The sequence below is a fragment of the Nyctibius grandis genome, chromosome 3 (genome assembly GCF_013368605.1).
Source record: "Nyctibius grandis isolate bNycGra1 chromosome 3, bNycGra1.pri, whole genome shotgun sequence".
In the NCBI taxonomy this organism is placed as follows: Eukaryota; Metazoa; Chordata; class Aves; order Nyctibiiformes; family Nyctibiidae; genus Nyctibius; species Nyctibius grandis.
In genome coordinates, this window is record NC_090660.1 from 74,468,946 (window position 1) to 74,494,400 (window position 25,455).

Genomic DNA, 25,455 nt, shown 5'->3' on the forward strand with positions numbered 1-25,455 from the left:
GGAGGCCGGAGGAGCCCGGTAATCCGGCCTTGAATCCCATATCCCAGTGCTTGCCTGCAGCCGCACGCTCTGCCCGTGCCTATCCCTTGGGCAGCTGCAGCCTCGGGGCCCTCCGCGGGAGGGGGCCGGGGCCGGGCCGCCGGGGGCCGGGGCGGAGCGGGCCGGGGCCGGGGCGGAGCGGGCTGGGGCCGGGGGCAGGCCGCCAAGAGCCAGGGCGGAGCGGGCCGGGGCCGGCGCCGGCCTCGAGTCCTCGCCCGACCCTGCGGCGGGCGCTGCTGGCCGCCGCCCGGGGGGGCGCTGGTCGGCGCGGGCGGCTGCGACACCGACAGCGACAGCGGCCCCGCCTGCGCCGGCGGGGGGGGGAACGGCGGTGGCGGCGCGTGGCCGCCTCGTCCCCGCGGCGCGGCGGGCGGGGGGACCCAGCGGGCGGAGGGAGGCCGACAGTCCGGGGCTGCGGCAGGAGGAGCGCGGCTGACGCGGCCCGGAGGGCAGGGACGGCAGCGCGCACCCCGCTGGCGAGGAGAAAGAGGCCGCTCGAGCGGACGGACGGACACCCCCCGGCCCGCCCCGGCCGGCGGGAGGGAGGCAGGTACGCGCAGGGTCCGGCGGTCCAGGTGCCGGTGGCCGCTTGCAGACGGCAGGCAGTCGTGCGTTTTAAAGAGGGGCCGGCCGGAGCCACGGAGGTTCAGCGGCCGCGCGGGCCGGGGCACGGGGCCGGTCTCCTCCTTTTTGTTGCAGCCCGAGCATGCACGCGCGCTTCTCCCGTATCCCCCGTCGTTTCTGGGCAGCGTGTTCCGTGCGGGCCCCCCCGACCTCCTGCGGGGGGAGGAACTGAAACTGTTCGCGCAGGAACACGCTGATCCGCGTGGGCGCGCGGCTCCAGCCGCAGGGACCCAGCTACGGGCTGGGGGCAAAGTGCTGGCAGATGAATAAACAAACAAACGTGGAGAAACTTCTGCTTTTTTTTTTTTTCAGCTGATACAGTTTTAGGTACTGTATTTGCTAAGAAGTTGCAAAGTCATTCTGCATTTCACATTCTCCTTTCGTCTTTTTTTTTTTCTATTCCCACCCTGCTCCAGCAGCGTTACTTGCTCCTGCTGGTACTCTTGCCCTCATGTTTTTATGTGTCTGTGTAGTTTTACATATTATGCTTTATTTAGCATGGCTGGCTGGGTTTGGGAGGGTTTGATTTCTGGGTTGCAACAACAGACACCACCAAACTCCCATTTCACTTCCACTACTTAATTCCACATAGACAGTGATGCTAAGCTGGAAGCAGACATTTAAGAGGTAAGGGATGGCTTGGTTTTAGAGCCGTTCCAGAGAGCCCTTTCTCTGTGCCCACATAGGATGGGGAGACCCTGGTTCACTTTGCTTTGTGCCTCGCAGAGGAACGGCAGTTACCACAGTTTAAGTCTCCGGTCTCTCTTTCTAGTGGTCTCTGTGCCAGAGAGGCAAGGGCTGGAATTGCCTCGTTACCCTTTTAAACACCTTCAATATGAGAGAAGGTTGGAGGCAGGGAGAAAATTAAAATAATGTTTTCTCCTCCCCTGTAGAAGGAGTTGCAAAGTATCGGTACTTTCTGCACAGAATCTTTTACAGGGAAGGTAAAATTCTGACACAGACTTGGAGGATTTGCATTAGGGGCAGAACTAGTGGGGCCTGAAAGAGTGTCCCACAACATTCACCTGCGTGACTGTAGTTGCAGGACGTCTTTGGCTCAGTTCTTTCATAAGTATTGGTCAGTGCTCCTTGGCTTCCCCTTGCTGAGACTTCTGTGCTCATACAGAGCTGGGTTTTTTTTGTCTGAATTCTGCCAGACTCTTTCCCTTAATTTTGGGAATTGTATGAAGATCAGGAATATGCACTAGTTGGCAGCAAAAACCGGTTTGCAGTCTCTGTATTTCTCTCTAGTAAATGCTACAGCCTCTTTGTTAAGTGCTCCGAGCATTGAAAGAGCATTGAAATTTATATTGGACACTCAAAATAGGTGCTGACAGCCCTCACATTTAATTTCTTTCATGCTAATTTAATAAATTCAGTATCTATTGTTACCTTAAAAGAGGATTAAACATTTCCTGAGAGGAAGGAGAGTCATGTGGCCTGGTGTATACATGGGCTGCATCCAGAGTACTGTAAGACTTGTCATTCATTGGTTATGTTGTTCTGGGGGGATTTTCATTCTGATAAACAACAGCTGATAGGAGTTGTTGCTTTTTATTATTGCTGTCTGCATTTTCATTCCCTAAGGACAGGTAGCTTTCTAAGAAGTCTGACAAAGCTGGATGTTCGAGTCTAATTGGATAGAGGTTCGAAGGACCTACGGGGGACATCGTTAGTTGGGCGGTTACTAGCCCACTCTGCTTGTACAATAATATGTTGCAGGGAGCTAGCAGTTCAAGTTTTAAGATGTAGGCACTTTAAAATTACTAGTCTGTTCATTTTTTTACTTGTTTAAAGTCAATCCACAAGTAGGTGGATAATTTGACTGTAATGGCAGGTGTTTAAAATAGTGATTGCTGGTTTTTAATATGCAGAATTGTTTCAGCCTAGCTAGCTGGGGTAGCTGCAAGCCTCCAAAGCTGACTTGACCCAGCAACAAGATATTTCAATAGGGTATGCTGAGAGCCAAAAATGAAGTATATTAAGTAAAATGTCATGGGTATTAGCAAATAAAAATAGATGCAAAGCGACTCTTGCCTCCCCTGGGATCTAGGATTTATGATGGAAATCATCTGTCATTTTTTAATGCCATGCATGCTAATTGCAGGTTCATGTTAATCATCACTGTGTAAGAGGGTATGTCAAATCTTATTTTCCATCCCATCCATACAGGATAAGCTTCTAATAAGCTGTGATCGTTCTGCCAAATCCACACATCAGCTCTCTCCTGGGTTATCCTGCCTATACTCCAGATCATTTTCCAGATGGTTTCGGTTCTATAATTTGCATGCAAGTACTAGGGCATTTTTGTCCCACAGCTACAAGGCATTTTATACAAAAATGCCCAGCATTTCTGCATGTAAATTGAGATCAGATGACACATATTTGTAGTTGTAAATGAATATTTATTTCTGGCTGTCTAATTTATAATTTAGAAAAATGTTATTTTTAAGGAGTGAGCACTTCCCAAAAGGAAAGTCAGTATTGGTTGTTTTTGTCACTTCATTTTTGGATGCTCATAAGTCATAGAAGATTTATACTGCTATGAATTATTTTTTTCTGTAGACCGAGGAACTAGAAACTAGCATAAGCAATCTATGTATTTATATAGACTGAGCTGTAGTAAAGCAATATGTTGTTTTTATTTGAAGTTAGCACTTCGAGTGTTTATATTGAAGGATTCATTCGTTCTAGTTTAAGTAATATCCATATGCTAAATAACCTGCAAAGCAAACACTTAAGCTTTCCAAAGTAGAAATGAAGGGCTTCAGCATACTGTGAGAACATTTTAAATGTGTTAATTGGGTTCTGCTTGCATTCCTAATTCTCAACAGAATTTACCCCCCCCCGAGTCTTCCAAACCACCTAGCACAGTATCTGCCTGAGTCTGAAAGTGTCTTAAATGTATTGGATAGCCCTCTTAAGCAGAAAGTTCTTAAGCGCCTTATGTAGAGCTGCTGTAGTTGAGCATTCAAAGCCCTTAGGAGATCAAGAAACTAGGACGCCTGGCAAGCACACTGTAAACATGCATGCGATAGGATGGTTGTGTCTCAAAATGCAGTTGTATGAGCTTTCTTTTGAAACGTGGCCAGAAGAGGAGCCAGTGTTCACCTTTTCCTGAGAGCTGGTGGTGGTGGGACTTGTCTAAAAGTCGACTGTGTTCTAGTAGTGAAATGTGGGCTCCTGGTCCCTGCGCCCAAGGGTTCAAGCCCACATCTTCCCCCACCTCCACAACTGTTGCACAGGCTGAGGTGAGTGGGAGGGCACACTTCTCTCCTCATGTTTAACCTGGGCCATCTCGTGGGAAGGTGCAGCAGGTTGCCCGAGGCTGACATGAGGGAGCACCAGCAGGAACCTGACTCTGTTGCAGCAGTTTGTGTGTTCCTTTGGGAGGAGAGCTGAGATCTAGTGCTTGGTTACTGATGATGAGACTGTTATCAGAGGTGGGAATTTCCATTACGTCCTCCATAGTTTCAAGAGAGGAGCAACACTTGGCTAGTTGCTCTAGGAGAAACTGGGGCCCAGGAGAAGAATGGGCTCTGAGCTCTGGATGTGGATGGTGACAGCTGTTTGTAGTCCTGGCTGAGGAGTTTAAGGCCTGAAGTTGAACTGGGGAGAGCATCCAGTATTTCCTACCAGAAACCCCCACTTCCAGTGCAGAAATCTCCATCCTGGGCCACCCGCCTTGTGAGGTATATTTGTGTGGTGGTGGGTGCCAGCCTGGCAGTTTTGTGTTACGCAGGTATTCAGTTCTTGGTTGGGGTGTCTGTGACCTGAACCTGTACCTCCATTCCCTCACCAGCTCGGTCTTGAGGGTGTCTTCCCTAGCCTTTAACAAAGGAAGAAACTAAGGTTGTATCTTCACATGATCTTTTCACTTGGTTCTTTCAGACACCCTGCAAGCATCATCTGACAAGAAGAGGGAAATTCCTCATTCCCTCATATTTGAAAAGCTTTGCTTTGCCACTAGTGTTTCTTTGTTCTAGGGCAGGAAAGCACCTGGCTTGGGGGGGCGGGAGGGTGGATAAGCAAGATTGGTGTCTAAATTTATTTGAAAGCTCCTTTATTCAAAGAGATACCACATCTTTTTTTTTGGCAGTCGTTTGAAACTCTGAGGGCGACTGGCAAGCTGCTAGTGCTAAGTGCCTTGCCAAATACTATTGCAAAATACTGCCACTGCAGAAGTTGCATAACTTCACAGACCATTACGTTTTTCTTGGAGTAAACCAGAGGGGTACCAACTTCTGATCCTTTGCCTCTGCTGAGAAGCAAGACTGGCACGTTTCCAGCTGCTTCCGAGGCACCAGCATGCTGCTTTGCTGCTGCCGTCTCTTCTAGTTCTTGCAGTCAGTTTTCCTTCAACAGTACTTCTCCATCTCTTGTTCACTGTTGTGAAATGACTGGCAAAACAGAACTGTTTAAAACTTTTTTCTTTGTATTGTGAATTGCAAAATGTTTTGGAACAGACATCAGACCAAGGACAGCTTTGCCTCTGGTTCTGAACTTAATGCTAATGTAGCAGGTGCATCAAAAGAGATTTGCAGTGTCCCATGGAGTTATACTTCCTATTTGAGTGTTTATTGAACAACTGTGGAATTGAAGTAACTCCCAAGTATTTATATTAATCTAATTAATAGAGGATACAAAACCTGATATCTAAATATATGCAAACTGTGTGTCAATTTTTGAGGTCTCATAACTGTTCTGTTTGCTGTTAAAATAAGGCACCGGTTAGAAACACAGTTCTTATTTTTCAGAAACTATCTTGATGGCTGTTTCAGGGCTTTGCACCATTAATCTTTGCACAAATTGATATTTTAATGAGAAATTGTGTTTGGGGGACGTCTGAGGATTATTGTCCTGTGATATTGCATGTGACATTGCATTACAGTGACATTTCTGGATTCAGCTAGGAAGATAAAGCTGAAGGGGTCAGTGCTGCTTAGGGCTAAACATCTGTGATTCTGTGATCTTAAATCATGCAGTTATTGAGGTTAGAAGGAACCGTGGGAGGTGTTGAGTGCAACCTCCTGCACGAAACAAGGTTAACCCTGAATTCAAGCAGGGTTGCGCAGGGCTTTGTCTAGCTGGGTTTTGAAAACCTCCAAAGACAGAGGTCCCACAGCCCCTCTGGGCAACCCATCCTAGTGGTCAGTTATCCTCATAATGATTTCCCTTCTCATGCAGTGCACCGCATGCAAAGAGTCTGTCTCTGTCTTCTCCATAACCTTCTCAAAGGCATTGGAAGGCTGCTGGTGGGTCCCTGTGAAGCTTCCTCTTCTCAAGGCTAAGTGAGTCCAGTCACCTTCAACTCACCTCCTAGGGCATGTGCTGCAGCCCTTGACCGTGTGTCTTCTGACCTCTTCTTTGCCCTGTGCAGTTCCTGTTTAAGTGCAGGAATGTCGGACATATGTATTTAAACGTGAATGTACTCAGCCTACAGGACTCTGACAGAGCAACCGTGTATTTAGATTATGATAGTTTAGGTTTAGACTTTTTTTTTTTGGCATCTTGGTGTCACTTTTTTTCTGGCATCTGGGATCACTATCAAGCCCTAAAATGTGTTTCGTACTAAGTTTAGTAAGGAAGGACTGAGCGTTCAAAAAATGAATGCTTTTACTTAAGCGCTGCGGAATTTCTACTTTATGATATGTTTTGCTTTAATGTTGGGAAGAGCATGGAATAGGCATAGGAGGTAATTAAAGAAGAAAATAACTTTTGTACTCCCTTTGGATGGGATTTAACCATACCTTGCAAAAGCAGGATGGATTAAGTCTACGAGTTTGGAATGCTACCAAAAACTACAAAAGGGAGAAAATTTAGAACAGTTCAGAAATAAAAGCTACCTATCAAAAGCACCCAGACTGTCAAACGCCTGAAGACAAGTGCATCAAAGAACTAGGAGACTTCTGCTTCCTTGCTGCGGTAGTAATGGTGCATCTTGATTATATTTAGGGGAAAAAAAAAAAAGAAAATAAAAAATCTATGCTTTCATAAAAGGCAAGTAAAAAGAGCATGTAGCATTAAAGAGTATATAGCAATGTTTTATGAGAGGTAAGAAGTGAAACAGAAGGGGGTTATCTAGAGTTACAGTAGATGCTGACAGCCTAGAATCCAATTTGCCTCCTGATTTTTTTTCCCAAAATACTAGGCCTTCTTGTTTCATTCAAGTGTTTAATTTAAGTAGAACATCTGATGGTGTTAATGTAATCTCCTGGTACTCACAATAAATTTCATGTAAATAAGTAATTTAACTTGATCAATTGCCCTTACAAGAGGTTCTGGATTTTCAGACCATCATGGAAATACTTAAGCAGCATTTTAATATTAAAACATCTAAATTTCACCTGCATCCCTCCCAAATCATCCCTTGGTAAAAGAGTATCTGCTGTCTTTGGAATTGTTGGGTCTCTTTTCTGCCATCCTTCTGTGTTTAGAGCCCTGATTGAAAACATACGGGGTTTCTCTGTCAGGGGACCACAAAACTGTCCCTTGGTAGCGTCCCTTAAAAACCATGTGATGCTTGCAGCAGTGACAGAAAATCTGAGCAATTACATTGCTCTGGCAAGACAGCGTGGCCAGTGTACTCTGAGATTTCCAGCTGTCTTAGTGCAAAGTGTTTGTATCAAGAACAAACTGTGCTGTTTCCAATGAGGTTTTACACCTTGTGTATGTGTCCACGCACGTTACATGTAACTCTACAGGCATGTGCCAGGTAGATTGGTTTAACTTCGCTTTTCTTCAGAATTTTTCGGCTGCCTCTGTGGTGCTCTTTTTCATGTAACTAACATGTTATGTGGTGAATCAATAGGATTCTTATAGAATTATCTAAAACCAGGCACTGATTTATTTGAAAACAAAGGGTTTTCTTTAGAGCGAAGTTTAAGCTGGCATTGCCATGAATCCTAGAATTATTCTACATTTAAATGACTGGAACAGGATGTACTTGTGCTTGGCTTTGAACAGCACAGAGCTGTTGACCAGAGGCTTGGAGACTGCTGAGCAGATCTTTCTAGGTTCACTTTGCCTGAAGTTTTCCAAGCTACTTTTCTCTCCTACACAGATAATGAAAAGCAAAGCTAAAAAGATGCTATGAGGTTATACCAGTAATTTTTTTTGGAGGTATGCAGAATGTTCTGCAATGTGTGATCAAAAAGTCCTGTAAAAACTGCCACACAGTGTAGCAATCTGAATGCGTACTTTTTCTCTGTTTTTGGTTTGGGGTGTGTGGGAGTACAGTGCATAGCAGCTAAACAATACCTTGGTGTTCATAAAAAACCTTGGGAAGAAGGGGGTGAGAAAGAAGAAAATATTTACAATAGTTTTCTACCCAATTAAATCAGAAGGCAGACTGCAAAGGACAGAGTTCATTCTACCGTCCAAGCCAATTAAAAGTAAGTTTTTGCTGCTTGGATGTTAATTTACACATCCAAGGCAATGTAATGTAAACTAGGAGCTTGACTTAACCTCACCAGTTCAGACGACCCTCAAGTTTATTCTTGGTTTTGGTTATGGCATCTGAGCATTTAAACACATTTCATGTGAATTGACAAGAGACTATTAGAAATTCATAAACGCCTTAAAAAGTTAAACCTTGTGAAGTACTTCACCAGAATGTGTAAATAATGCCTGTCTTGCAAACATAGCTCTGCAACATGAGCTGGCTAGGATCCTTGGTTAAGATATTCTTATGTTTGATGCCCTCAGCCATTTTTCCCATTGTTTAATTATCTGTGAATAAAAACAGAATTCTGTAGCTTCTCTCATATATTAAAAGGTACCTAGAATTTCCTTGCAAACATATTAATTGTATTTGTTGATATTAGTTGAGGTTGTTTGGGTTTTTTCCCCATGTTTCATGTGTGTTTGTTTATAAAGAATTAAAATAGAGGTGGAAAGAGGAATCTCACAACACTTACAGGGTTTTACTCACAAATAAAACTGTAAATTTGTCAGTGTGTGCAAAAATCAGTTTGCTGGTTTACATAGGAGCATCACTTGAAGTGACCTGAAAGAAATTTTATCATCAACCACCTAGAAAAGCCTGGCTAATTATTCAGGGAACCATGTTGGATGCGTGATGTGCGCAGAGCAAGAAACAAAACAGTCCTTGACAAGGAATCCAAAGGTGCTGAATACTTCAGAAGCTACAGAGCAATGGCTTCATAAGGAACAGAGGATGGACTTGCAGCTCAGAATCTAAACAGACATGCACACACAGACGTGCACAGTTTGACCCTTCTTTAGAAAAAGAAAGTTGCATCATTAAATGAAAATATGTTGATAAGAAATTAGGAACTGGCAATGAGAAACTGGAACGTTCTTTGTCTTGGTTACTGCTTTATGACTTGGCAGCTGGAAAAGATTGATGGCTTGAGTGCTTGGCCTTTTGTTTTGGTTCTGCTGTTTTAATTTATATGAGTCAGTTCCTAGACATAGGTCCTCATTTAAAGAAAAAAAAACAAAGAAAAAGGCAGATTATTAGCAATTATTTTAAAGCAAATGCAATTGTTAAATGAAAACATAATGATGGTTTCTTACAGTTTATTTACAGACCTACCAAAGACGTCCATATGTCACATCAGATGTCACTTAAAATGGTCAGTATGCTGTCTCGAAACAGTCAGTGCCTGGTGCCTAGACAACGCTGTCACTCCAGTCATTCTTGTTGCTGCAAAGCATTTAGATGTAGCTAACAGTTGAGGCAAGCAGTGTTGTTCTGGTCTGCTACAGTTGACCTGTCCTGCTTTGCTCTCTGCCATATGGATGCCACTGTTGGGTCACTGGATTCCTCTGGTTTGGCGTAGGGTGAGTCTATGTTACCGACTTAGTTCAGTTCAGGAGCCTGCATTTGAAATACATCCCTCACCACATTTTGGGTCACTTTGCTTTTGGTGATCTTGGGAAATGTGAGCTGGGTTCCTTTCAGATGAAGTCAGACTGGAAGGTGTTCTGCAGGAGTGCTTTTTACACCTACTGACCACAAATGGGTGTCCTGCCTGCAGGACCAGGCTAGAGCTGGCTTGAAGCAAAACATACAAATCCTGCCATGCCAACATGGGTAGTGTGGGTGCTGTGTCCTCAACGTCGACTGTTTTCCTCTCTGTGGATGTGCTTTTCTTGCACTGTGTTACTTGCTAAGTTCAACATTGGAACAAAAACTACAGCAAGGGCAGATGCAAGCACCTGGACCCTGCCTTTTCACTTGACTTCAGGTGCAACCTCCCAAGTAGTTGCTCATGAAAGTGTAACATGCCTCTGAAATGGCTCTCTTTGCAAATGGCAGCCTCATTTTTCATCTGTCTCAGTTTCTTGCCTGTCACTTGACTTCCCGCAGTGCTTCTCCTCTCTGTGCTTGCATAACACTTTTCCTTTCCCTCAGTTCTTCTTTGCCACCATCTCTTTCCTAGAACATTGCTCCCAGCCATAAGGTCTCGGTCTCAAGAGGTCATTTAACTGTCTTTGCCCCAAAGGTGCAATCTGTCTTTTATGAAGAAGAGTTTGCCTCAGCTGGTTTTAAACCTTTTTCCTGGTGGAATCTCTTCCAGTGCTTTGCTACCGTTCCATTTTTTTTTAATGTTCTTGTCTCTCCTCCTCCAGTGTTTAACCGGAACCTTTCCTGTGCTCATTTTAAGCTCATTAGGACTTGTCCTGTCCATAGCTGACTGAAGAGACAATTCCCTTCTCTTTGTTGTAGTCTTCCAATGTAACAGCTATCCCTTAAGTGGTTTTTTTTTTACCCCGTACTAACAACTAGCTTAGTTGTTAGTCCCATCTCCCCATAAGTCACATTTTCTAGACTACTTTGCATTCTCCTTAGACCCTCTCTGGTGGCTCCACATCTTTCCTAGGTATTCAGACACAGAGTGAAGTAGGAGGATGTTTTTTGAGTTCAGCAGATTACGCTCAGGCTTTGCACTCCAACACTTTTTTTTTTTTTTTAATATCTCATAGCAATGATTGTCTTTCTCACAACAGCATGATATTTGTCTCGTGACCTGTTGTAGTCTGCTGCCTTGTTGTTTCCCATCCTGTATTTCTATATTTGATGTTTCCTGCCGATGGGCAGTATCTTGTACATAAACTGCTACATTTCACTCCGACCTTCCAGATCACTACTCTGTCCTGACGATGATATATTTAACCTTTGTTTCTCACATCCTGAACCAATATTTATTCTTCCTTGCATGTGTAGTCTGATTGTTAAAATATCTTCAGGCAGTTTCAAAGCCTTGCTAAAGGAAAGATGTGACATCTGTGGTTTCTCTCCTACCTGTCTGGAAGGCCTGTCAAAGGAAGTCAGCAAAGTGGTGTAACAAACCTCTTTTGGCTACTAGTTAAGATTATCTTCCAGGTGCTGCTAATTAATTTTTCCCATTCTGGATTGTTTTCCCCAGGAATTTGAAGTTAAACTGACTCATTGGGTCTCTAATAGTCTCACCTGTTGTTTTTTTGTTGCTTTTTTTGTTTACTTGTTTTTTTCCCGTTGTGCACACATGCACACAGTTTTATTCACACTCTCTCTCTCTTTCTCCTGTTCCCCCTGAAATCTTACCTGTCGTTGCTATTATTTATGGTATTCACTGCTTGCATTTGACCCTCTTGGTGAAGGCTGATGTCCTAAATGTGATACCCTTCTGGATGTCATCTCTCGTCAGTTTTTCTGTGTTGACTGGGGCAGCAAGGTTTTTCTTGCTCTTAAGCTATAAACATATTAATAATAATGATTTTTTTTGGTTGCTAGACTTTTTTTTTGTTTGCATTATTATTCTATCTTAACCATACTGATTCTCATACCTATGTATTTATGCAGATTTTATACTTATTGATAGCAATTTGACTGTGTTTTCACATTCTATGTCTGTTTTGACAAAGAAATCTTGTGCTACAACTTCTGCTGTTTATTTTTACAGGGCACAAGCACAGATTATCCTGTTGTTTCTTGGAGGAACTGCTGCTGCTCTCTTGTCTCTCCTCTTAGTAGCATCTCTTCTGAGGTCTCCTCTCTACCTGTGTTCACATTTGTCTTCGTTACATTTATGAGCTTCCTCTCCTCCCATTTCCTGAGGTTTAGTCAACTTGTCTTCTGAACTGGTTGCTCTCCATTTGTGTAGAAACAAATCTAAAGGCTCTGCTGCCTTCTGTATTTTCTCCATTTTTTAATTAAAAAATGGCTAACTTTGAAATAAAACAAGTGTGAGTTTAAGCAACTGTCTCTGTTTAGCCCACATCCAGGCTAAACAATAACCAGTTGTTCAATCACCCAGTGACCTCTCCCCAGCTGAGAAAGGGAATTTAGAAAAGGAGGGAGACTCATGGGCTGAAATTTAAACAGATTTAATAAAATAAGAAAACCAATATCAATACTAATACAAAACCCACAAAGTTATATTCAGCCTATGTAGCGGTGGCGAGACCCTCCAGGGATGGCAACCACTGAGAAGAGAGAGAGAACAGCACAGAGAAAGCAAAGAGCAAGCAGAGGAAAGAGCCAGGGCCATCCCTAGCAAACTTAGCAATTTATAGTAAATGTAGATGGTTATGGTATAGAATACACCTGTGGGCCAGCCTGGGTCAGCTGCCCTGGCTTTCGCTCCTCATAGCTTTAGCACCTGGCTAACTCAAAACTGCTACTGGCCTTGATCACCACGGAAGCCTGCATGCCATGGCTGGCCACGAAGTAAAACAAAATGTAACAGAAGATCCATTCTATGATTTTATCCCAGTGAAACCAGGAAAACAACAGTAAAGCTTCATGTGAATTCAGGGGCCTTTGCTCCTGATACCATGTGGCTATCAAGGTACCACGTGTTGTTAGATTCTCATTTCAGGTTTTTCTGTTTTATTTCCAAGTTGCTAGCTGTTTAATATGCAGATTTGAGATATCAAATAACCCTGGTATTGCTAGATTTTTTTAATGGCTTCGTCATTGTTCAAGCTGATTAGCCCTGTTAGAGCAAGTGGCTTGTTCTTGCAATGCTTCAGGCTCTGCCAACTGCCTGCTCCATGTTGTCTGTCTTGTGCCCAGTGCCAGTGGATCTGCCACAGTGGGAAACATAAATTTAAAAAATAAAGAGAGGATGTGCTTTCAGATTTACACTTACTGTACGTCTCCATTTCTGGTCTGTAGAAACCAGATTTTATTCCACAAGTTGTTGATACTGTGCAGATGCTAGACCCAAGCTCTTCCAACCATGGATTTAGGCCCAAGATTTATTTCCACTGCTTGTTCCAGCAATGAAATGCAAAAATTTTGACAAACCCACTTCGTTATAATGAACAGTTGTGTGACTTGAGTGACCTCGGCAAATAACTCTAAATGCCTCCCCGTGCTGTTTTTGCTCTCCCCTCCTGAGAGAGAACTGAGCCTTTGCACATTCACCATTGGTGACACCAGTGATCCTAAGAGCTTACCGTTGGCTTTCTTCAAATCCAGGGTGAGCGAAAAATGCAGGAAGAGTGCTCCTACCCCGCTACGGGAAGCCAGTCCATGCAGCGTTTCCTTTGAGTTAAAGCTGCGATGTGTGCTGCTGCTCTTGCAAAAGAAAGGGATCTGGTTGTCCTGACCAAGGTCATAAGAGCTAGTAATAGAAAGATTTTGAAACTTTAAAGTATTATTATTTAGTCTGTTGAGCATGATAAGAGGGGTGTGTGCAATAGCGTATATCTGTATGTATAAATTTATGTAGTTATCTTGGTCATTGGCAGCCACTAGGCAGTGCTTGAAGCTGCATCGAGTCCACATTATGCTGGATGTCTTGCACAAAGTTAATAAAGATGGTATCTTTTCCAAAGAACTCTGCTCTTTTATTCCTAGCTGGTGAGATAAGACAAGTCACAGCTGCAGCGTGAAAAGCATCCTGAGCAGAGTGGGTGACAGTGGCGTTTGAGTGGGGAGGGAGCAGGAAGAGAGGGATTGTGAGCAGAGCTGCACCTCTTGAGGGCTGAAACCCTGTGGGTTTTCTCCGGTGAGGCCAGGTTACAGAGAAGGGGGAAGTGGAGAGGCAGGATGTAACATGGCAGACAGACATTATCTTCCCAGTGCAGGTAAATGAGAAGGATGATACAGTAAAAAAAATGGGAAGATTATTTTTTTCATTGCCTACTATTTATTACTGTTTGCAGAATGTGTTTAATTGCCTGTAACTTTTGTCTGTGCTGATGAAGGAGGTGCCCAAAATAAAATGCTGTTGAGGGTTTAATATAATAATTAAGTAGGCAAGGCTTTGCCAGTTTGTCCTGATCACAAAATGCTTTTTTTAGGCTTCTGTCTCCTTTTCTTCCGTTTGCACTAACATCTCCAGCCCAGTAAGACTTACTGTGATTTTGATGTTAATTTATTTGCAGCCCTTCCTATCTTGTACCTAATTAGAGATTAGTTTTAGCAAACTAATTCACTGAGCATATTGGCACATGCACCCAGACACTCCTAGGGAGCTCTGATCTCGCTGGGGTTGGCGAGTGGTCTTCCAAACGTTTGTATGTAAACTGGGGGTTTGCTATTGCTCTCCACAGATGAGCAATCCGTGTTACATAGGGCTAGAGAATTAGGGCTGGGGTGCTTTTAGAAGAAAGTAGGAAGCAGACTGCTTGGCTTTTATTTTTTCCTAGCTCAGTAAAAAGGCTGTCCTTTCAAAGTAATCTTCCTCCACTGTGAGATAATGAATAAGAGGTGATGGGAGATTAGAAGACTCAAGATCTCTTCCTCATTCTACTGAAAAAACTTTCTGTGTGACTTCGTTGAATCTTTGAGCCTGTGTTGCAGGCACTTTTTTATTGCTGGTTTCATGTTTCACAATGTCACAGGTCTTAATTCTAGTGTTCATTGGAAGCCAAACAGTCTTGGCCAACAAAATTATTCTACTGGCAAAGAAAATACTCCTTAATCTATTTATTGGGATTCGGACCTTGGTTTATTTATTTTTTTCCCCTTAGCCAATATCTGGGATTTTGTTTGTTTCTTTCTTTAATCTGACTTCCTTCCAAATTTGTGATATATTCTGTGCCAACATACTACAGAAAGAACCACAAACCAGCATCAGACCTATTTTCCTTTTAAGGCTCTTCAGTAAAATGACTGCTTAACTTTTCAGTCTGGGCAGATTATTCTAGCAGTATTGAAACTTTCTTTAAAACGTAAGACACAAATCCCATGGTTTATATGTTCAGAAGATACTTGACAAGTATTCTCTGAAATAACTTTTTGTTACTGTCTGATCTACTTTCCTTCTTAGTAAATTGGAATCCCCCCAATATATGCATGTGTGTTTATATATATGTATATAATTTTTTTCTCTTACAAAGAAAATCTCCATATTTTTGGGAGGGGAGTTCTGCATGTTTTCCTCTCCCCTCCCCAGACACTACAGGAAGTCATGGGCTCTGCTCTCAGCTTTCCTGGACATGCAATAAAACAGGACTTTGTATTACAGAATCACAGAATCACAGAATGTTAGGGATTGGAAGGGACCTCGAAAGATCATCTAGTCCAATCCCCCTGCCGGAGCAGGATTGCCTAGACCATATCAACAGGAACGCGTCCAGGCGGGTTTTGAATGTCTCCAGAGAAGGAGACTCCACAACCTCTCTGGGCAGCCTGTTCCAGTGTTCAGTCACCCTCACCGTAAAGAAGTTTTTTCCCTCATATTTATGTGGAACCTCCTGTTGTTCCAGCTTGCACCCATTGCCCCTTGTCCTGTCAAGGGATGTCACTGAGAAGAGCCTGGCTCCATCCTCATGACACTTGCCCCTTTACGTATTTATAAACATTAATGAGGTCACCCCTCAGTCTCCTCTTCTCTAAGCTAAAGAGACCCAGCTCCTCAGCCTCTCTCATAAGGGAGATGTTCCACTCCCTTAATCATCTTCATGGCTCTGCGCTGGACTCCCTCTAGCAGTTCCCTGTCCTTCTTGAACTGAGTGGCCCAGAACTGGACACAATATTCCAGATGCGGCCTCACCAGGGCAGAGTAGAGGGGGAGGAGAACCTCTCTTGACCTGCTAACCACACCCCTTCTAATACACCCCAGGATGTATTATCCCATGTAAATTAAATAACTAATCCTCTTCCCATTTTCATACTCTCCCAATTGTAGCATCCACACAGGTATTAATTTGACTCCTCTACCTGCCCACCATATTAATGCTTTCTAAGGCTTGCATTTATGTGAAATGTAAAAATTCCTTCTCTTGGGTGTTAGCTTAATGTTTTATTTGTTCTCTTTTGTCTCCCTCGACCGCTCGGCCTTTTGTTCGTAGATAGAAAACCGTACTGTCACTCCATTATGCCATAAAAGTGTTAAGCTGCTGTGGCTGTGTGACTTGAAGCATCCTTCCCACGAACCAGATTTTAAAATGTGGTACTAGTTCAACTGTGCAAGTTCACAATGAATGCAATAAAATGTATATGGAAAGCTTTCTTGAGCAATTATGCATGTAGGAATGCTGGAGCCAGCAATCAGCAGTATCAATAGCCACCTTGCTTGCTCTGGCTTTAAAAGGACTTAGTAAAAATGTTTTTGTCCTCAGTACTTCCTCATTTTCTCTTCTCAAAATAGGCCATTGTTCTCGTAAGAGTGAGAAATAAACAGTGCTTGTATTTTGATTTTGGAGGCACTTCTGAAACAATCAGTGGAGGCAGATGGTGAAGGAATGAAAATACCCATGATCACCCCGACTTTATTTTAAACAGAGGTACGTAGCGAGGACCCCCTTGGCTGGACACCTGCCCACTGCCCCAGGCTCCCTAGGGGAGGTGACCATGCCGGCAGTGCAGGCGTTCCCTGCGATTCTTGTCTGCTAACGACTGCATGCAGGTAGGCATAAATTGGTGGCAAATGAAGAAAAAAAAAATGAGTAGCATAGGCCTGGGAGAACTGCAGTTATACAAAGGTGAACGATGAAACATTATTTCTGAAGTGGGTATTTTGAAGGGCTGTTATGGCAACACTTTTTATATAAATGAAAGGTACATTTGAATTGGAAGCAATTTGGTGTAGAAACCTGCTAGTGACTCACCCCAAACCTGCAGGGAAACAGAGCTAGCGTGGCACAGGGAGATTTTTGAGCCACTTACATGTATCTGCTTCTAGACATGTTAAATTTTCATCAGTTAATCCTAGAGTGGAAGATATTAGCACCGTTCCTCTAACACCGCTCCTATGAGCGTCTGTTAGCATGGTGCGTATTCCAGTTCGGGTATCCTCATCACCGTTGCAGTTGCATCCGAACAGAGGTTGATTATCGGTCATTTCCTGAACGTTGTACAGATCCTGCACAGCTCCCATATTTTACTACCAATGCAGTAACAATGTATTTATGAAGTGCTTCAGTCATGAGATGTACAATGTCTTGAGTTTCTCATGGCTTACAAAATTCTTTATCTTCTTTCTAAAACAAATTTTTTTCTCCGCTTAATTCGAAGATTTAAAAAAACATTTAATGAATCAGGCTGACACAAAGATTGCCAAGTAATTAGAAAACTTTGGCATTTTGCTCTTTTGTGTTCTTATGCAAGCATAAGAACACAAAAATTTCGCTGTCATCTGCAAGAATTAATTTGTACAGCATTGTTGGAGAAAACTGTAGTTGGAATAAGACTTACTCTTGATCTCATGCCTTATAGAAGGAAAATAGTGTAGCTTGGATTTGTTTGCATGAACATTTTCATATGAAACATTTGACTAATTTGAACAATGACTGCAAGAAAATACCATGTCTTTTAAATAATCTGGTTCTTATTGTCCCTTTAAAATGGCTGTGTGTTCATCAAAGCTGAATGTCAACAGATACAATTTGTGATAACTTCTACTTAGTATTCATGCTCCATGCCATAACCTACAATATCTTTCCTGTTCCTTGTGGTCCTTACCACCCAGCACCATAATAGCTAACATAAAAAAATTGCTGACCTGAAAGATTAAATACTGCCATGTTCCTTTTTAAAACTGTATAATGGAACAGTGGTCTTGAGTTAATAGTGAGATTAGAGGGATTTATTTAATTGTTGCTTAAGCTTCATACTCAGATTTACAATATTCCATTAACTGACTTCTGCCAGATTGCCATATTATTTCTCATAAAAGGAAAGATATATTGAAGTCCAGAAGTCAGTCGTCTGTCCTGTCCCTGCTTGTTCTTGGCCATCCTGTATTGTATTGGTTTTACCCAGTATAAGAGGACAGGATGTATCTTTATATAAATCTATCGCTGAAACTCACTTAATAGTTCAGACCCACATACACACTTAAAACATTGACCCACGGCGCCCAGGACTGAAAATGAGAGTATTTGTGCTTGGAGAACAAAAACCAGATTCTGTAGCTGGTAGATGGAAATACATATTCTCTGTGGGTTGGGAATAGGCTGGGCATCGGGCAAACACGAGGAAACTGCCAGATAAACAACTAAACAAAGTAAGGACAGTAAATAATAAACTCTTACAACATTTTGCTTAAATCTCTGTCACTTTTGGTTTATGAGATACAGCTTCTTGCTTTGGTAGTGGGGTTTTTGAATCGCTGCTACCTTTTTTTATATTCTGAGTTGGTGCATAACTGCTCTAGTGGAATACATGTCTCTTGACATAAACAGTTGGTTGGAAGTATTAATAAAACAGCAAATCCAAATCTGGTCTATTCTGTAGATCTTAGGCTGCCTTTAAATGCTGACATTTTGGAAAAAGGCTGTGAGCCTTTTGTGAGGGGTGGGACATGATGGGGGGACACACCCCAAACCAACTCCCTTGTTTCATTTAGATGCAATACCTATACAGATGAGATACCAGTAAATAGCCTGAAAATGCAAATACAGAGCTTGTGTTCTTTCTCATCTCTACAGTTTGGGGAAGAACTCTTGACATTCCGGGTAGACGCCACCTACATAACAATTTGTGCCAGAGCATTTGTTTACCAAAGAATGTTTGTTCACCCCAGCCTGTATTTACAATTCTAGTAGAACGTGCTGTAGCTGGGATTCAGGAGGCTGCATTAAGAAACATCCATACAGAATTACTACTTAGGGAGCTTTTTTTTCTTTTATACTTAGCTTAGCTTTGGCATACCTTCCTGCACAAACTGCTCAGATCTCCTGCAAACTCAGATACTTGACCTGTTTTATAGAACTGTATTTATAAGCTGAATTCCAAAGAGTCTTTAAGAACAAAATGTAGGTCTTGCAGTACTATGAGTTGGGAGGTTTTTCAGCAACTTATACTGATACTTCACGAGGTGTATTGAGTAACTTCAGCTTCAAAGTGTTTAACAGCGCAGTAATTTATTACTGTGTTGTATGCATGTCTGCTGAAACTAGTGCCAGAACATGTTAGCATATACCAATATGCTGTATATTTGACAAGTCAAGCACATATTTTGCTATATATCTGTAAAGCAGCCAGTTATCTTTGTCCTTTTGTTATACATGTATTCACCCTTGTAGGACTTTGTGATGTCAGGTCCAATGGACTTCTTTTTCCTCATATTCTTGGAACCCATGTAAATCTTCAGTTCTTCCATGTAAGCGAGTGGAGGTGGCTTGAGGCAGTATCTACTGTGCATCTCTAAGATAACTGAAAACTAAGGTAAACTAGGCTATCGGGAGTTTAGCAGTCATACTGTTATTCTGCTTCTGGTAGCTGAACTAGTTTGTGGAGATTTTGCTTGGGTACCTGCTCCACACCGCATACTTGTAGTGAGTGAGAGTAAGTGCAAGGCAAAAAGAGATCTGGGCCCAGCGGGCAGTGAATACTGGTGTATGTCCATGTGCCCTCGATTAGCGGTGCTTCTACTACCAACACGGCTGTAGTTGGATGACGTCTCCTGGTGGAACCCTGCCAGCTATTGCACCCATAAGTGAACAGGATGTAAACAGCAGGGTTTGGGTCAGAAGTGATCCTTGACAGACAGTTCATGTGCACTTCACCGTTCACTTTAAAAGCCTTGCATGATAAGGAATTTTTAGAAACTAGTGTTACGTTGTTTGCTTTATAATAAAAGATATTGTTCAATTTGCCCTAACTGAAAAAAGTACCCCAAAATGACTGATACAGCAATAATAATACATTTTGGTGTATGTATGTGGGAAACAAAGAACTTGAGGAGGATGATGTGAGGAAAATAAAGATGCATATATTTAAAATGCAGATATATCACTGCCTAATGCTGCTTTTTTATCTTGAAATCCCATCATGCATTTATGCAGTTTTTACCAAAAATTGCTTGACTATATCAAATTACCCAGAGGGTTGTTGGTTACAACATAGTGTTATGCAAAAGGAATGAATTTTCCTACATACATTTATGAAAGTATAGGCTTCAAGTAATCACAAAATGTAAACAAGCAGAACTCTCGCACTAAGGGAAAAAAGGGTAACTCATGGCCTTACTTGGCTTCATGCTTTCCATTTTTTTTCCATCTTTTAAAAGCCTGTCTAACACTTGTGACAGTAAATTGATTTTCATGTATGTGTGTTCTCTAATATTTATGTATTTGGATAAAATGTGAAACTGGCTATGGTATGGATTATAGGTTGGTATCAAGCTCATGTGGGATGTCTGTGCTATGTCTGAGGTACATACAGCTTTTCTATTGGAATGAATCACTCAGGTTTCGTCCCCACCAACACTCAGCCCTTTATGCTCCATTTGCTATCTCCAGATCTTTCTGCGTATCTAATACTTCCCCACAATGAGGTGGTGGTCAGGTCCATAAACTCCCTTTTCTACAGGACATTTGCCCATAGTTGTTGCTTGAAACAGATTCCTTCTCATTGTAAAAGACTGTATGTGACATAACTGAACGTGAAGCATATGAAATACAGCCAGAAAGCCCTGGCTTGAAAGAAGGTAGCTCAGAATATAGCAACCCCTGTGTCTCAGGGAATGAAAATTCTTTGAAGCATAGTAAAATCTGGGATATGAAAGTGGCCCTTGTGAGGGGAAAGGGATGCATCCCTTGGCAAAGTCTCTGGTACTGTGTGGGGAGTGAGGGCTATGCTTGGACTGAGATGGGATCTGTAAAACCTGCCATACGCCTAATTTTCTCCAGAGATGCCTCCACTTTTCCTCTGCTTGGAGGCGATACCAGGACAGAACCTAAGTGTTTGTATTTGTTTTGGAGCTCTGGATACCCAGCAGAGAAGTAAGAGTGGCCATTCAGCCCAGACTGTAGATGGTAAGTGCCGTATAGGCCTGCTCAATGTTCAGAGTACAGCTACTGTTCCTGGGAAGGATCAGATATACGGCCTGTAGTGTTGACCAATATAAATGTCAATGCACTTAAGACAGAGGTACCACCGAACTCCTTCTTAGTGGGTCTTTTCCATGTGACTGAGAGTATTTGCTGTTACTACAATTAATCTTGCCCAGAGAAACTCTCAGCTGTTGGCTTCATCATCCCAGCGTGTAAACACATTGCTGAAGAGACTGAGTGCTTCATATAATTTTAACAAAAAATGTAATTGCTCTGAAGAGCACTGGCAGGGAATCTGAATTTCCAAGGTACGCAACAGCTTACTTGGCATACATGTTCCCCTAGGTAGGGATAAACTCACCTTTTTAATCTTTCAGCTTTACCTATTTTTCCTTAATTCCTTATGACACTGCTGCTTTTGGAATAATGCTTGCTTGTATACTAGTGTTCACCTTTAGGATATGCTTCAGTTGATTTAAACCAGTTTACTTCTTGGCTTCTGTGAAGAATTTCTTTGATGTGGTGCTGGTGCCATTCTTCTGGTCCGTGTTATGCATACTCTGTGATGTTTGTGAAATGATGCAATTTATTAAGAGTTTTTCTGTAGTTTTCTATTGTTTTGGTTTGGGGTGTTTGCTGTGCTGAGTGTGAGTCCGTGTAGTGTTGTTGTATATCCTGGTTTTGATCTCCACCAGCCTCTGCTCCAGGACACTCTTCTTGTAATACATGGATCATCTTCTTTGTGTCTGGAGTGCTAGAAAACTGTCAGTTCTCTCTAAATGTTGTTCAGGGTCAGGAAGCTTCCTTTACTTGCCAAATTCTTATGCTTTGTCAAGAGATAATAATGAATCAGTTGTACTTCTTGAGGTGGCTTGTGGTAGTTACGGGTGGGTGTGTTGGTTTATTTGGGAGAAGGGGTTGACGTATATGTTCGCTATGAATCAATCTCTTAAGTATTCATTTCATTCCTTCAAATTGAAAGACTCTCTCTGTAATCTGAAGACATTTTGTAATTGATCTAGAGTACAAAAAGAAAGTAGGGAAAAAAACATTTCTCCTGCACAGCTCATATAAAACTGAACCATTATTCAGACTTCACTAATAAGCACATGCACACAGCTATGAAAATGAGTTAAATGAAAGCCATTAATATGCATACATGTATTAAGTGTTGCAAAACTAGGTTTGGTAAGGAACAGTTACCTGATGACACTGTTGCTTGCATGTGCATTGTGGGCTTTAAATCGTGTCCAGCTGGCGTTTCTTCTGCAGTTTTAACTCCCAGGCTTTCAGCTAGATCAGTTTCCCACTGAGAGTCTTCTTTGATTTGATTTTGTCCTTGGCAGCCCGTGTTTTCTGGTAATCTCATGTGTCTGGGGAGTCTATCAGAAGACTTGTTTTCTCCAGTACATGACTCTTGAGTGTCGTGCTTTCAAGTGCTGAATGCCTGGTCTCAATTGGCCCATTCCCAAGCCTCTTCAAAGTCCTGTTCCTAAGCAGGCAGTGGGATATGAACATGGATTAATTAGGTGTATCCAAACAAAAGGCTAGGAAGCAGTGTGATAGTAATTGAAAGAAAAGGGCAGGTGCATATCTGTCTTCATACATTTTATGGCGTCTTTGTGGCTGCCAGAATCACAGGTGTTAGATAATATTTGCCTGCGTCATTGTGAGGCCCATCCATTGCAGCCTGAGGCTTTCCAAAGGGTGATGTCCCTCAGACTGCTCAGTGCTGTGTAGGTGGATACAACCTGCTTGGAGCTGGGTTCTTTGATTAAAACAACTGGCACGTGCAAAGTTGACTACAACGACCACCAGTTGTTTCCTGAGTGAAGTCTTAAGTTTAGGGTGTTTATAGGCTAAAGGCTAACCATAATTATTTAAAAGAACACTTTGTCTCTATTGCAGTGTCTCGTTAATGCCTTTTGGAGAGTTTTAAACAGAGATGCATTTGGTTTAACTGGAGTTGCTGGTATGCAAGGTAGTATCACAGAAGAGTTTTTGATTCCAAACACCATCTCATCTTAGTGTCCAAACCTGATGACTCTATTGATGGGGCAAGGAGATTGCATTGTCCCTGAGTGTGGGGAGTAGGATAGAAAGCTTGGTGTTAAAAGTGGTAGGCTAAGATACTCTTTTGAAGTTGCAGGAACTGAAACTGAAAGCTGTGGTGTTGGTGTTTGAAGCTGATAGAGAGGTAATGATTTCGAGGTGTTACTCACTTGACCCACTGTGTTTTAGCAGTAACTAAAAATACTGCACTATGCTTGTCAAGTGGTTTGGGTTGTGCTTGTTGTGTGAATATTTGAATATATACTAAAGTACCACAGAATATACATACAGAACAGTGTTCACTAGCAAAGCTCCTGGCTATGTTTAAACAAGTCGTCTGCACTCGTGCTTGTCTTTGTCTTACAACGTTTTTTATACTGTATTTTTGTCTGTATAGTTCTCTTGATGTTGTAAAATTAGAATTTTCATCTTTGGTCAGGCACGAGGTTTTCATACTAATTTAAGGACATTTTCAGTAAAATAAGAACCTAATAGTTCAGATTATTGCTACCTGCTCATACTGGGCTTGGAGAAATGTGTCAAAGGTACCCTGCATTTCTGTGACCTCTTGCATTTGCAGTGGGTTGAGATGGGTCCTTCAGTTCTCTTTTTTCTTCTTTTCCACCCCTGCCACCCAGTCACTAGTATTCTTCAGCAAAGACTTGAAATAGTTGGGATGACAGCACAGCACGTGGATTTGTAACATTCTTTAGAAGCAAAGTACTGCAGAGCAGTGGAAGTGAGATTCTTTGTATTACTTGCCCAGGAAACATAAATGGGGAATGCAAGGGAGTTCCCGGGTACAAAAATGCCAGAGCGAATGCTGACCTTTAACATCATTTAAAAGGCGAGTTCTGTGTGTTTCTGTGTGTGCTATGCAGTTAACCACCAGGTATCTACATTGACATTAGAATATTAGCCTTTAAAAGCTCATCAAGCAAAACTGTAAATTAGGGTTTATTTAAGTTTTAGGACCTTAACAGTGTTTTGCATGGTGTGATGCACTCGACAGATGAACATGCTGTGGAATTCATTCAGGCAAATTACATTTTAAGGATATGTACCACATTGCTGCTCTCTAATTACTTAAGACTGAGCACAGCTCCAGAATAGTGAGAGGAACTGCATAAAATTAACCGGTTGACAGCCCAGTCTTAAGGGAGTTTTTAAGTGTGAGGAAGGACAAATAGCCACTCTTCAGTTAAAGGTTTAGGGCTTAGACTGTGTGGCCGGGTAGATAGAGTTAAATTATCTCTAGGCCAGAGTCGTCTTCTCTGCTTTCCTGGGTTTCCTCTACTTACTGTAAATCAGTCCAGTGGCTCCGTTCAACTAATCTGCTGACAAGTGAATGATTAACTGAAAACTATCAACCAGACAGATGAACACTGCTAAACAACTGTGAAGTAAAATAACTGTTGAATACAAATTACCTGATTAAATTATTTGCCAACAAGTTATTCTGACTGAAGTTCAAAAGTGTTCTGCTCTGGGGTTCACAACGAGAAGTGCTAACAACATTTATTTAAAACCTCTCTATGAATGTAAGGCAAATACCTTGCCTTATCTGAACAAGCAAGAGAAGGCTGTTGCTATGATGCAGTCTCTGGATCTAGCAGTGCCTACCCAAAAATATGAAACTCCAAAATCAGGAAAGGGCAGGTTGGGATGGGAAAATTCCTCGTTCCTTCCTGTGTGGACTCCGCTGAAATGGAAGCTTCTCATCTAATTGACCTGTAGCTTGTGTATACGCAGTTACAACACGCTAATCCAAACAGTGGTGTACTTTAAATAATGCCGGGCTGCTTCTCTGGTTTGTTTTTGGAGAGTGCTTGGTTGACTGTCAATGTCTGACACGAGTGTAGTATTATGCAGGAATACTTCTGCAGCAGGGCTGTTCAGAAACAGGATCTCCCAAATTGCTACTTGCCAGATGTTTGCCAATACCTGCAACTGCTGAAATGAGCATCATCATGTCTTGTCAGGCCCAAATACAATTCTTGTGAAGACATGCTTGTAGAACCATGGGGCTTCCCTGTTATCAATAGAACAATTTCCTGATGAAAACCTGTGGAGTTTTTGGGGCTCTCAGGTGTTAGATCAGTTAGGATAGTGGAATGGGCTACAGTGTTTTCACACTTGCTCATTCTTTACACAGCAGTTGAAATACAGAGAATCATTTCAGGTATTTATATAGAGGAAGGTAAAATGGGATAGGCTTTTACCTCGTTCTGAGTGTTACTGTTTGCATTAGATATTCTTTGCCTCTTTAGTCTTGTCTGAATAATGAACATACATGTTTAGAGACCATAGCAGATCCTCAATAAACACAAGGTTTTAACTTAATGGGTGCCGTGGTCTGTTCTGTTACATGGAATCCATGTGAATTCCTGGCTGTCCTGCACTTTGAGATCTAGTTAACAAAATAAAGAGGAAATGATACTGCCATTGAAAGATTATTTTTTTTTCTGGCATTTGTATTTTTATGACTGTTTTATGGCCTCAGTCTGCTCAAGAAAAACTTACTGAGTTACACTTTGTTTTAAGAGGTCTAGT

At 42.2% G+C, this 25,455-nt stretch overlaps 1 protein-coding gene across 2 annotated transcripts in view; it reads left to right on the forward strand.

Annotated features, from left to right (window-relative positions):
* The first annotated feature begins 419 nt into the window (after positions 1-419).
* The window catches only part of SGK3 (serum/glucocorticoid regulated kinase family member 3), a 60,293-nt gene continuing 35,257 nt past the window's right edge, over positions 420-25,455 (forward strand). For both annotated transcript variants that reach the window (XM_068395967.1, XM_068395969.1), the window contains exon 1: positions 420-589. The gene's annotated coding sequence lies outside the window, so the exon portion shown is untranslated. The remainder of the gene's footprint in view (positions 590-25,455) is intronic.